Source organism: Pinus tabuliformis, chromosome 7 (genome assembly GCF_031772625.1).
Source record: "Pinus tabuliformis cultivar Carrire ecotype Pingquan chromosome 7, CPIR1, whole genome shotgun sequence".
Taxonomy (NCBI): domain Eukaryota; kingdom Viridiplantae; phylum Streptophyta; class Pinopsida; order Pinales; family Pinaceae; genus Pinus; species Pinus tabuliformis.
This window is the reverse complement of record NC_142293.1, coordinates 573,606,622-573,618,067: the sequence shown is the minus strand read 5'-3', so window position 1 is coordinate 573,618,067 and position 11,446 is coordinate 573,606,622. Positions and strand designations below refer to the sequence as shown.

The 11,446-nt window shown below is 35.0% G+C and overlaps 2 pseudogenes across 1 annotated transcript; both read left to right on the top strand.

Moving 5' to 3' along the window:
- The first annotated feature begins 1,316 nt into the window (after positions 1 to 1,316).
- Positions 1,317 to 2,856, top strand: LOC149248720 (putative metal-nicotianamine transporter YSL7; annotated as a pseudogene). The gene is made up of 4 exons (XR_016265052.1): positions 1,317 to 2,225; positions 2,349 to 2,446; positions 2,575 to 2,709; positions 2,850 to 2,856. The product of XR_016265052.1 is annotated as a putative metal-nicotianamine transporter YSL7 (transcript).
- Positions 2,857 to 3,057: 201 nt separating this feature from the next.
- On the top strand, positions 3,058 to 4,200 carry LOC149248719 (putative metal-nicotianamine transporter YSL12 pseudogene; annotated as a pseudogene).
- The last annotated feature ends 7,246 nt before the right edge of the window (positions 4,201 to 11,446 follow it).

Genomic DNA, 11,446 nt, shown 5'->3' with positions numbered 1-11,446 from the left:
AAATTAATGTTTTTCTCCATTTCTAGACATTTAACTCTGAATACTTATGGTGTATATTCTTTCAATGTGTACTTAAATTTGTTTTGCAATTTTGTTTCTTATTTTATATCTATTTTCCAATAGCTACCGACCCATGCAAATAATTGAATTTGAGAGTGGAGCTATTTTCGACAGACAAAAAGGAACAAAAAACAATGGTAGAAGAGACCATGCATCTGGTTTTAAAACAAACAAAACAAAAGTGAGACAATATAAAGGATGTCTAATGCGGAGAAATACTTGTGAAACCTTGTTGGAATTTGGAATTCTGATGTCTTCCTCTTGGTTCTTCTCAGCCTCATTCCGACATGGACAACATATATATTTTAGTAGTTTTTGGTAAACATAAGACAAGTAAATTGGTTCATAATTAGAGTTTCCCCTTCCAAGAGTTGGCCTCGAATCAATATGTTTTTTTCACTGGACTTCCTTGCTCTCCCTTTGGTCGAGCAACTAGCTTTACACCTCCCTTAGGTTCTACGCCCTTACTTCAAAATAGACGTAATACTATGTCTTGCAGTGAAAAACTTACAAAAGTTTTTAAGCCCTTGACACAGGGTTTGAACACTTGACCAATAAGCCCCACCAAATAAGCAGATCAAAGGAATTGATATAAAAGAATGCACCAAAATAGATTAGCCTTCCTCATGGGTGGGCTCTATTCCATTATATGAATCAACCAATTGAGTTGTGAACATTGAGGAACCCTAAAATAAGAACACCCAAGCATTTTTATCACAACCCTCACATAAATATTTTTACATTAATTAACAGAGAAAGATGATTGGACTGACTATTGGATGTTAATCCAAAAACCTCTAGCTCCATTACATTTATTTATTTGAGCTCCATTACATTTATTTATTTGTTCAACAACCCACTACCGCGAAACCACCAAGTAATTAATAGAGGAAGAATTATGACTGTTAGAATCCAACAATGTCCATGCTCCTTTACATTTATTTATTCCTTCAACAACCTCTTGCTGCCAAGTAGTGGCATAGTTTAGACACCGGAATTTATAAGTTAGGTTGTCGAAAAACAAGGAAGACTGATGGTCAACCAGGCTGCAGCCATTTTGTAAGTTAAATGGTCAGAAATGTCCAACGGATTGGCAGCCCTTCTTGCGACATTTTAAAATATTACTTAAATTTTCTTAAAACGTGTAAAATTCAAAATTTAAATTTTTTTTGACTGATGATTTTCGGTTACGACGTGTTCAATTTTGTACACTGACTGATTCGCACGCCACTTGAAAAGTCAAGGGATTCTTTCCCACAGCGAGTTAGGAGGAACTAGGCTATTTTGAATAGCGACTGCTACATAATAGTTTGTGGTAGTGTGACCGGAGGAGAGGAAATATGTATAAAATTCATGGCTGGCTAGATTAGGGTATATATATATGACCTTGTTAGTCTTGCTGATCCAATTCCTATTCTGATTTTTGTGCTGCCTTAATGGATCAATACAGTTGTGAAATCAGATCCCTCGAGGTAGAGGATGGTCATGTTCATGGTCGAGAAGGGCTTGTAAAACGTGTTGATCATCTGAAGAATGGAGAAGAGTTAAGCTCCGGTGATGCTAACTGGGAAAACAAGGATGGAACCTCGAAGAAGATCGAAGAGAAAGAGCTGAGCATAGAGCAGATCTTTGACGACAAGAAGGTGCCTCCATGGTGGGAACAGATCACATTCAGAGCAATGTTTTTGAGCATGCTCATGGGCATTATGTTTTGTATAATCGTCCTAAACTTGATCCTCACCACCGGAATCGTTCCTTCCCTCAATGTTGCTGCCGGATTGCTGGGATACATTTTCATCAAAACCTGGACCAAATTCCTTGACAAGTTCGGGTTATTGAAGACTCCGTTCACCAGGCAAGAGAATACCGTGATTCAAACCTGTGTGGTGGCTTGTTATGGGATTGCTTTCAGCGGTATGTATGGGTTTAGTCTAAAACACTTTATTGTGAATTATTCTGTGATTTTGGTTTTCTGAATTGGGTATAATGGCGGGGGGTTTGGGTTATACTTGTTGGGTATGAACAGAAAGACCTATGAGCAAGCAGGCACTAGTACTCCTGGGAATACTCCAGACAATATCAAAGATCCAAGTCTTAGTTGGATTATTGGTTTTGTTTTCACTGTGAGTTTTATAGGACTATTAGCTGTGGTGCCTCTTCGGAAGGTAAGGAAATTTGGAATCCCGAGAATGAGTATGGATTCGAAATAAGCGATTTAGGAAATTTATTTTTATTTTGGGCTTCTTTGCAGTAAATATAAATTTTATTTTTTCCTGGCTGTTTATTAGATAATGGTGATAGACTATAAGCTCACCTATCCAAGCGGTACAGCAACAGCTACTATCATAAATGGATTCCACACTCCTGAGGGAGACAAGCTAGCCAGGTAATGGCAGAATACATTACTGTTGAAACATTACAGATCTCTGAACTTGATAAAATGGATATAATCAGAGTCTAGTTTATCCTCACCTTTACATATCAATGGTTTTTTCACCTTACAGTGTATTGCAGGAAACAAGTCAGAGCTCTCGGAAAATACTTTACATTCAGTTTTCTCTGGGGTTTCTTCCAGTGGTTTTTTACAGCTGGTGACGATTGTGGCTTTGCGCAGTTTCCTACTTTTGGATTAAGAGCTCGGGATCAGGAGTATGTATTTCGGTTGTATGCGTCTTTGGTTGTATTCATATTGAATGATTTAATAAGGGTATATATATATATAATCTCAATTGTGAAGTTTCTGTTTCTTCACATTTTGATTTTATCCAATTTTTTATTTTCAAAACCAGGCAATGAAAACTTCACCAAAAATAGGTGTATTGCAGATTTTTTTTCGACTTCAACGCGACATATATAGGAGCTGGGATGATCTGTCCTCACTTGGTAAACGTGTCCATATTGTTCGGGACAGTCATCTCTTGGGGTCTTATGTGGCCTCTCATACATAACCATAAAGGAGACTGGTACACTGCCTCAGACGAAAGTATGATGGGCCTCAAAGGTTACAAGGTCTTTGTATCTATTGCTCTCATATTGGGTGATGGACTATATAATTTCGTCAAAATCCTGTACATCACTGTGACCACCATGTATAGTCAATCGCAGAAAAATAGGACATGCAATGGACTTCCAGTAGTAACCAGTGATGGAAATGAGGCACCAGTGGATGCAGCAATTCCGTATGATGAACAGCGGCGTAACGAGATGTTTATGAAGGACAGCATTCCCTTATGGGTAGTCGGAGCTGGGTATGTGGCCCTTTCTGCCATATCCATAGGGGTCATCCCAAAGATTTTTCATCCTGTGAAATGGTACTTTGTACCGGTGGCCTACATAGTGGCACCAGTTTTGGCATTCTGCAACGCATATGGATGTGGGCTCACAGATTGGAGCTTGGCCTCAATTTATGGGATATTAGCCATCTTCATCTTTGGGGCATGGGCAGGGAAGGAAGATGGCGGTGTACTGGCAGGATTAGCTGCCTGTGGAGTGATGATGTCTATAGTTTCCACTGCTTCAGATCTGATGCAGGATTTCAAGACTGGATACCTGACCATGTCATCCCCAAGATCTATGTTTGTGAGTCAAGTGATTGGGACCGCCATGGGATGCATAATAGCACCCTGTACCTTCTGGTTATTCTACAAGGCCTTCAATGTGGGAGATCCAAATGGAGAATATCCAGCCCCCTATGCACTGATCTACAGAAACATGGCCATCCTAGGAGTAGAAGGATTTGGTGCCCTTCCCAACCACTGCCTCACTCTCTGTTATGGTTTCTTCGCAGCCGCCATGGTAATCAATTTGATAAGAGACCGTGTACCCAAAAAAGTGTCTCAGTATATTCCCCTGCCGATGGCGATGGCTATACCTTTCTACCTAGGAGGTTACTTTGCCATCGATATGTGCGTGGGGACGGCCATTGTATTCGTTTGGCAGAAGATGAACCGCAAAAATGCTGACGTAATGGTTCCTGCAGTGGCTTCTGGTCTCATATGTGGAGATGGCATATGGACTCTTCCTTCCTCGTTTCTGGCTCTGGCTAAAGTCAATCCTCCCATTTGCATGAAATTCCTGTCCAGAAGCATGAACAATAAAGTGGATGCCTTTATTAACCAGGGCTGATCCAAACAGATCAGAATCACGTAGTTAACTTCTTTGCTAGTGTTATATCTGAATGGAAGCAATTGTGATGTATGGTGTCCAATTTCAGTCTCCTTTTCAACCTGCGAAGTAAAAAGTAAATGTCGTCTTAACTTCTTTTAATGTAATAGAATTTTAATGTCAAGGTGGTCAGATAGGTGTGTAACGATGCGTTTATATATATAAAAAAGGGCTAAAGGCTGTATTGTATTTTATTTTGTCATTATATTATATATATATATATATATATATTAATTTAATTTTGTTTAGGAAGTTTAGGATATTTTGGATATATGGTGATTGGGTGTTTTGTTAATAAATTTGTTCGAGTTTTTGGATGTGAAATTATTTTGGATAGATGGTGATCTCTTGTTTTGTTAAAAAACTTGTTCAAACTTTTTGATGTGAAGTTAACTGGTTCAATTCTCACACCGCATCCATGTGATATATTGAACATGATGAAGATATAGTCCTACCAAATTTCAAAAAAAATATATTAATTTAATTTGTTTAATAATTGAAATTTTAAAAATAATAAATATAAATATTTTAATTATTTAGATTTATTAAATAAATTTGTTATCTTTTAAAAAGAACTTAAAATTTAATATCTATTTAAGATTTTAAAATTAAGTGTAAAAATATTGTATTAATGATCCAATTATATACATTAAATGATTGATGAAAAAGAATATATATCAAGTAAACAACAATACCTATTTTCAAAACAACTAAAAAAGTATCCACTGGCCATATTTCTCCCATATATTTTATGTATATTTTAGTTAGAAAATTGGGAATCATATCTTTCAATGTAACATTATTTTACAAAATATATCTAGCCATATTTCTCCCCATATATTTAAGTATATTTTAGTTAGAAAATTATTAGTCATATATATTTTAGTCTATCATAAAATTCATCATGTAACATATCTCATTTAATTTTGTTGCAAAATTTATTAGGTAATATATCTCTTCTTAGATATAGATTAAAACCAACTAACCATTATTAATGAAATGATATTTCTACAATTAATTTACTAAGTTGATCTATAATATCTACTACTACCATGACAATAATAGACTCTCTTTTTCTATTATGATGTAGATCCATTCTTTGTGGAATTGTATTAGTTTTGCCTAATCCATTTAACCCTTTGATAACAAAGTGACAATTACTCATTTAAAATGACATTATTAATTTTCATAAAACAATTAATATTAAACCATAAAAATAAAAATTAATAAATCTCATCTTTCAATTTAAAAATTTCCTATCATTCAATTTAAAACCTTCACTACAATTCCAATATATAAATACTTATTACATAAATAAAACATGTTTTGTAACATAAAATTTACACAATAAAAATACTACATACACACATTTATTATATATATATTATATATATAATATATATATATATATATATAATATATTTTTATATCTATCTATCTATCTATCTATCTATCTATCTATATATATATCTATATATATATATATATATATATATATATAACCGTGGAGAACTATGAAGCAACTATAAGTCTCCCAAATTGCAGTAGTACTTATACTCCAAAACTGCATCAATTTAATAATTAAATATTATGATGTTTTTGTTTTTAATAATAATAGTAATAAAATAATACATTTACTATATTACTTTTGATATAAGGGTTACTTTTTGGCAAAAGAATTTTCCCTATAGCACCAAAATATCAATATCACTACCTACTCTTAGAAGGTAACATGTTCATCAAACCATGCCTTAACAAAAGTTTAAATGTATTTTTCGTTAACATATAACTACCGACTTTTAGAAAGTAACATGTACATGAAGGAGTAGTCTAAGAAGGCAAAGGGATTTCTCGCTTTTCGTTCCCACCCAGAAAAACGTCCGTCTCTAGAAATCGAGAAAATCCTCCACCCTTCGCCACCCTTCACCAACTCCGCTACCACCCACCACCCTTCCACATTTATTGCATCTCGGAATCTTCTATGAAAGAATTGGATCTGGATCCAATGACTCACCTTGGTAACATCTCGCGGTGCTACAGGATGTCCCGACTTTGTCCTCGGTATTCAAATTTGACAAGACCACGCCCCTCAACTCCCAATGCATTGCCATCAGAACTCAGAGTCAAGAATCATTTGCAAGGAGAAAACTATGCTCAGAACTCAGACCTGGATAGAGTTGCCATTATAGGAGTGACCAGGAATTTCAGAGCAAGCCAGGACACATTCAGGTTTGCATGAACTTACTATACACAGCAGTATAATGGCAGAGTGGAAAAATTAGTGTGATATTCATTAAGGAAAGTTGTAGCATTGTTTGTTTTGAGTATAGTGTTAGTCAGGCGCCATATATATATATATATATATATATATATATATATATATATATATATATTATATATATTGATAATAGCATTGTGCATGGAACATCATCGAATTGGTGTTAGGAGTAGTCTAACAAAAAGATTCGAAACAGAGTAACTAAGCAGATTACCATAGTGAAAAACTAATTTAGTAATGACTACTTCAAAGGCACTTAATCGTACCAAGTAATGTGCCAAGTATGAACAAATAGTTTTATGAAAAAGCAAAATGAAAGGTTAACAGAGCTAATAACTACGTTGTTCTAATTTTACTATAGTTATACCAGTCCAACAGTTCCATAGATAAACAACAGATTCATTTAAATACCATGTTTCCTGTTTCCAAAACTTGGGGGTTTACGTTTCCAAAGTGTCCCCATTTTAGAAAATCATATCCAAATCTATTTAGCAAGAGGGCTATATCATATATCACATAGATAGAATTGTGCTAGATATGAGTTTATGGTTTGTGATTCTAACATCAATTGCAACAACATCCCAACAAAAAGAAAAGGGGGATGCAAACTCCAACATCAGCTTACAGTCCTTTAGCTTTAGTTTGGTTTTGATGTTCTTTCCGCCAAGTATGTATACAACCTCAGTTTAAAGTTTAGAACAACAATAATAAATGTTTATCAATATTGACTTTGTCGGCTCCAACCTTATTCAATCACAACGTGTGTTTCAAATATTTATGCCTTGCACAATTCAAATTTGATCCATAATAAGTTCAAAATCAATAATCATATTAGTAAGTGCTAGTAAATAAAGAAATTTTGATGTAAAAAATACTTTTAATTCTTTGATTTATTAGGGATAAAGGAAACCTATTGAATTTGTAACTTCTTTTACGCATTCCTTTTCATCTAATTGATTCCATCATTACTACCTCATGCACATTGTTTTGACTATTTTCTAAACACCTTGCAACCATGATTGTTTCCCGAGCCCTTTATCTTTGAAATCATATGATGAAGTTTTAGTTCAGAAGTCGTGGAAGTTGAACCCTTTGAAGTTATTCCAAAAAGAAAATTGCAAGGACAATGTTCTCAACAATGTTAGGGGAGACACTCAGCCATGTTCTATTCAGATTGATAGTCTTGGTTTGATCACAGTAATAAGAAAGGGTCTGACAAAAATTGAATATTTGTTGTGGGGAGCATTCATAAGCCTTGTTGTCTATATTTTGATGAGTCTTCCTCTCTTTCATAGGGAATTTTTTACGAGACCTTGATTTTTAGTTCCCATTGCTGCCTTCTCTTTGTTATTGAAGAGAATTGGAAAACAAAGATTTGCGAAGACTTTCCAATATTTTTATTGCTTTCTAGATGTGAATTATGAGACAAGATCAAGGATTATTTCTAGGGCACCATGGATCATATAATTCTACTACCAAGGGAATTCTCTTATGGGAACTTCTTTGGTTCACCTTTTTGTAAATACATCTATGAGAGGGTGAACCTAAGTCTCATGATAAAATTAATTGGATTTTTTTAATATTTCAAAAGTTGTGCATGGTTTCTCTAATTCGTGTGATGGAGTGGACTCTTCACAACAAGAGTTATACCAATAGTTTTAGTTGTTGTGGGTATCTGTGCTAATGTTTTCACTGTCATAGATTCGAAGATCGATTTCAAAAGGCTTTTATGTGTTGTGGTCATTGTACCATTGCATCCTCTCCATTTCGAAACATATTCTAGGGACCTAAGTTTCAAGAGAAACCTCAATTATAGGGAATCATCATAATGTTATTAGCCTTGTTGTGTCTTGGGTATTTGGTATTAGAATATGATACTGGAAGTGGCTTACTCACCACTATAATTAAAGATCCTAGTGTGAAGGTTGACCTCATGATTTCTCAAGGTGAGTAAGCCATATGGTAAGAATATTATAGTTGAGTGCTACACTCCTCAACCATCTACTCAAGGGCCTGAAATTGACATAAGGGAAAATGATGGCAGCAGTGAGTAATTGAGAATGTTTGGATGGAAGGACAAATTGGCCAAGTGGCTCTCTACTCTTCTATGTTGGAGATAGTACCAAACTTCCAAGTACTTCGTCAGGTAGTTACATCCTAACACTGCTCATAGGAACAGAGAACAGGTCCATTAAGACATCATATGTTGAAGGGCCATCGAGGGTTATATCATATACATTTTCTGCTTTTACTTTCCCTCATAAATCTTTCCTTAGCATAAAGTTGTCACTGCCTTCATCCTTGTTGTCATCATTAGAGGGATCACCAACCAGGTTTTATCACTGTTTTTATTAGTTTTTCCATGTAAATAAGGGTTCTCAGCAGTACTAATAATTTCATCTTTAGGGCTGCAATCACATTGATCATCAGTTCAAAGAAATTAGTCAAAAAATCCCTCCTTAACATGTGTCTTAGCCCAAAGCTTCTGTTTTATTTTTGTAACTATATTTGTCCATGTTGTAATAAGGGTCAACATTCATCTCAGCTCTAGAGTCCAAGGTTTGGGTGCCGAAATCACATACATCATAGACAAAGATTTCATTATTTTGCTATTCTAGACATAGGAAAAATTGATCTGGTCTGTACCTCATCATATTTCCCAAATGGCTCAAGCACTCACTATCTACTTCTAGTATCATTCACCTTCCTTCTCATTGTGATTCATCCATCACTTCCCTTGCAACATAGATGCATTGCAGTTACAGAATTACAATAAAAATGGTTACAATAAGGGATCGGAATAATGGTTGACAAACATGTTAGGTTCTTATAGCTCAGATCTAATTTCTAATTCATAAAAAATATTTTGTACCCAGATACCTGCATGGAAAATGAGAAATTTCCATATCTGATTTTTATGAACAAAAATATAGTGAGCTTTCTCACAATGAAATGCATAGCAGAAATAGGAAACTAATTGTAGAAATTTGACATAGTAATATTTACCCTGGAAAACCCTAAAGGGGAAAGCCAACAAATATGTAATTTATTATTTCAACCCAAAGAGAAATTTCTGGAAATTATTGCAGCAATTAATGAACCTGTACAATTCAGAATTTTCTTCGAAATTGTGCCCAAAATTCAATCCAACCTTTTCCTAGTGTTGATAGACTCCTTGGAATTCATGCCACCTCCAAAATCATGCCAAAAGCTGCCTCAATCTACATGCAGCAGATTTGAACCTCCTCACAGCCCTGTGCGCACTTGTATGACCTGTATGGCTTATGCATTTGCACCCAACAACCTTGGGATGCCTACAACATTACGACCCCCTTGAGTTTGCTACCTTGAGATGCATGCAACCCTGAAAAGATCTACTTTTCTTCTCCTCGGTGATTTCTCTTCCCTGCAAATTGATTTCCTTCCTCTTCAGCTCAAATCTCTACTTTGGAGGTCATATTTTCTCATTTAAGAGTTTGGGCAGTGTGGGTCACAACAATGTTTAGATGGTTAATTGCTACTTAAATAAAATCACCGCTAGACCTAGTTGCTTTTAATGGTTTTTTTATTGAGTGATTGATATTTCAGACCTCAAAAAAAGCATAAAAGAGGTTTTATATTTATATATGTTGGATAACTTGCTAATATTGAAAGTTCAGTTATGATGTCCTTGCATATCATTTGACCAGATTAGTTCAAAATGGGCAAGCGAAGCAAATGGCAATATATCATGGATCTTGAGATGTAAGACCTGAAATGAAAAATGATGTTCTCTAATAAAGACTTGGTTTGGACGGAAATAAATAGAAAAAATAATACTATTGATCGAGTTGTTGTAATCCCATTACGATGAGTAGCTGACTTTATCAAAGGAGAGGAAGAAAATCCTATTGCTCCATGTAAATTCATATGAAAAAAAAAGAACCAAAAGAAAAGAAAGAGCTATTGTTGCATCGCAATATGAGATGTGAGTATTTAAAATATTTATTTTTTAGATCTTTTGAAACCACGTTTATCTTTCTTTCTATGTACTGACATTTTAAATTTTTGGTGTAGTTATCATTGTTCATTTGGCCCAGAGGACAAAAGAGGAAATCTTCTAGCTAAATGACGAACCTCATTTGTGCAAAAGAGGGGTTGCCAATGCCACTTTGTTGTGAAAGTTATGCATGAAATTCTTGATAAAGCAATATTAACTTTCAATATGTATGAACATGAAGATGAGGAAGGTTGGGCTTGTCATGGTCAACGTGATACTTTAGGTGAGACTAGGACCTAGCATAGGCCAAATATTTCAAGGGACGTTGTTGCGTACGTAGGGAGTTGTTTCTTTTTGGGAGTGCCTATTGATGTAGTGTACATAACCCACATTAAGAGACATGTTGACATCGATGTGGCAGCTCGAGATAGAGATTTTTTCTTATGCAGGAAAGATATTGTAAACATATATAATAGGTTGGCGAAGGGAAATTATCAACTTCACAAAAAGGATGAAATGAGTGTAAACCTTTGGTATCAAAAGCATCGGGAAGATTTTTTCTTTTACCAAAAGCTCAATGGTGTGGAGGTCCCTTTATATAATATGGATTCAAATAAAGTGGACGTTGGAGACAATGGTCAAGCTATCGCACAATAGCTTAATAGCCATGGATTCAACATTTAACGCAAATAAATACGGGGTAAGTCAAATGCCAATGATTGATTGAATATATTTATTTAATTTGTATACATTCATAATGATTAATAACTTGTATTTGACTTTACGTAATGTTGAAAATGACATTATCGGTTGTATACATTCGTGGCATTTGATGAACAACAAAGCGAGGTGCCTATTGCATGGGTCATGGCATCACGAAACACATCAGATGATATTGCAATATGGTTGAAGCACCTCATACTCAAGGGTTTCCAAACTAGTCTTGATTGGAAAGTCAATGCTTT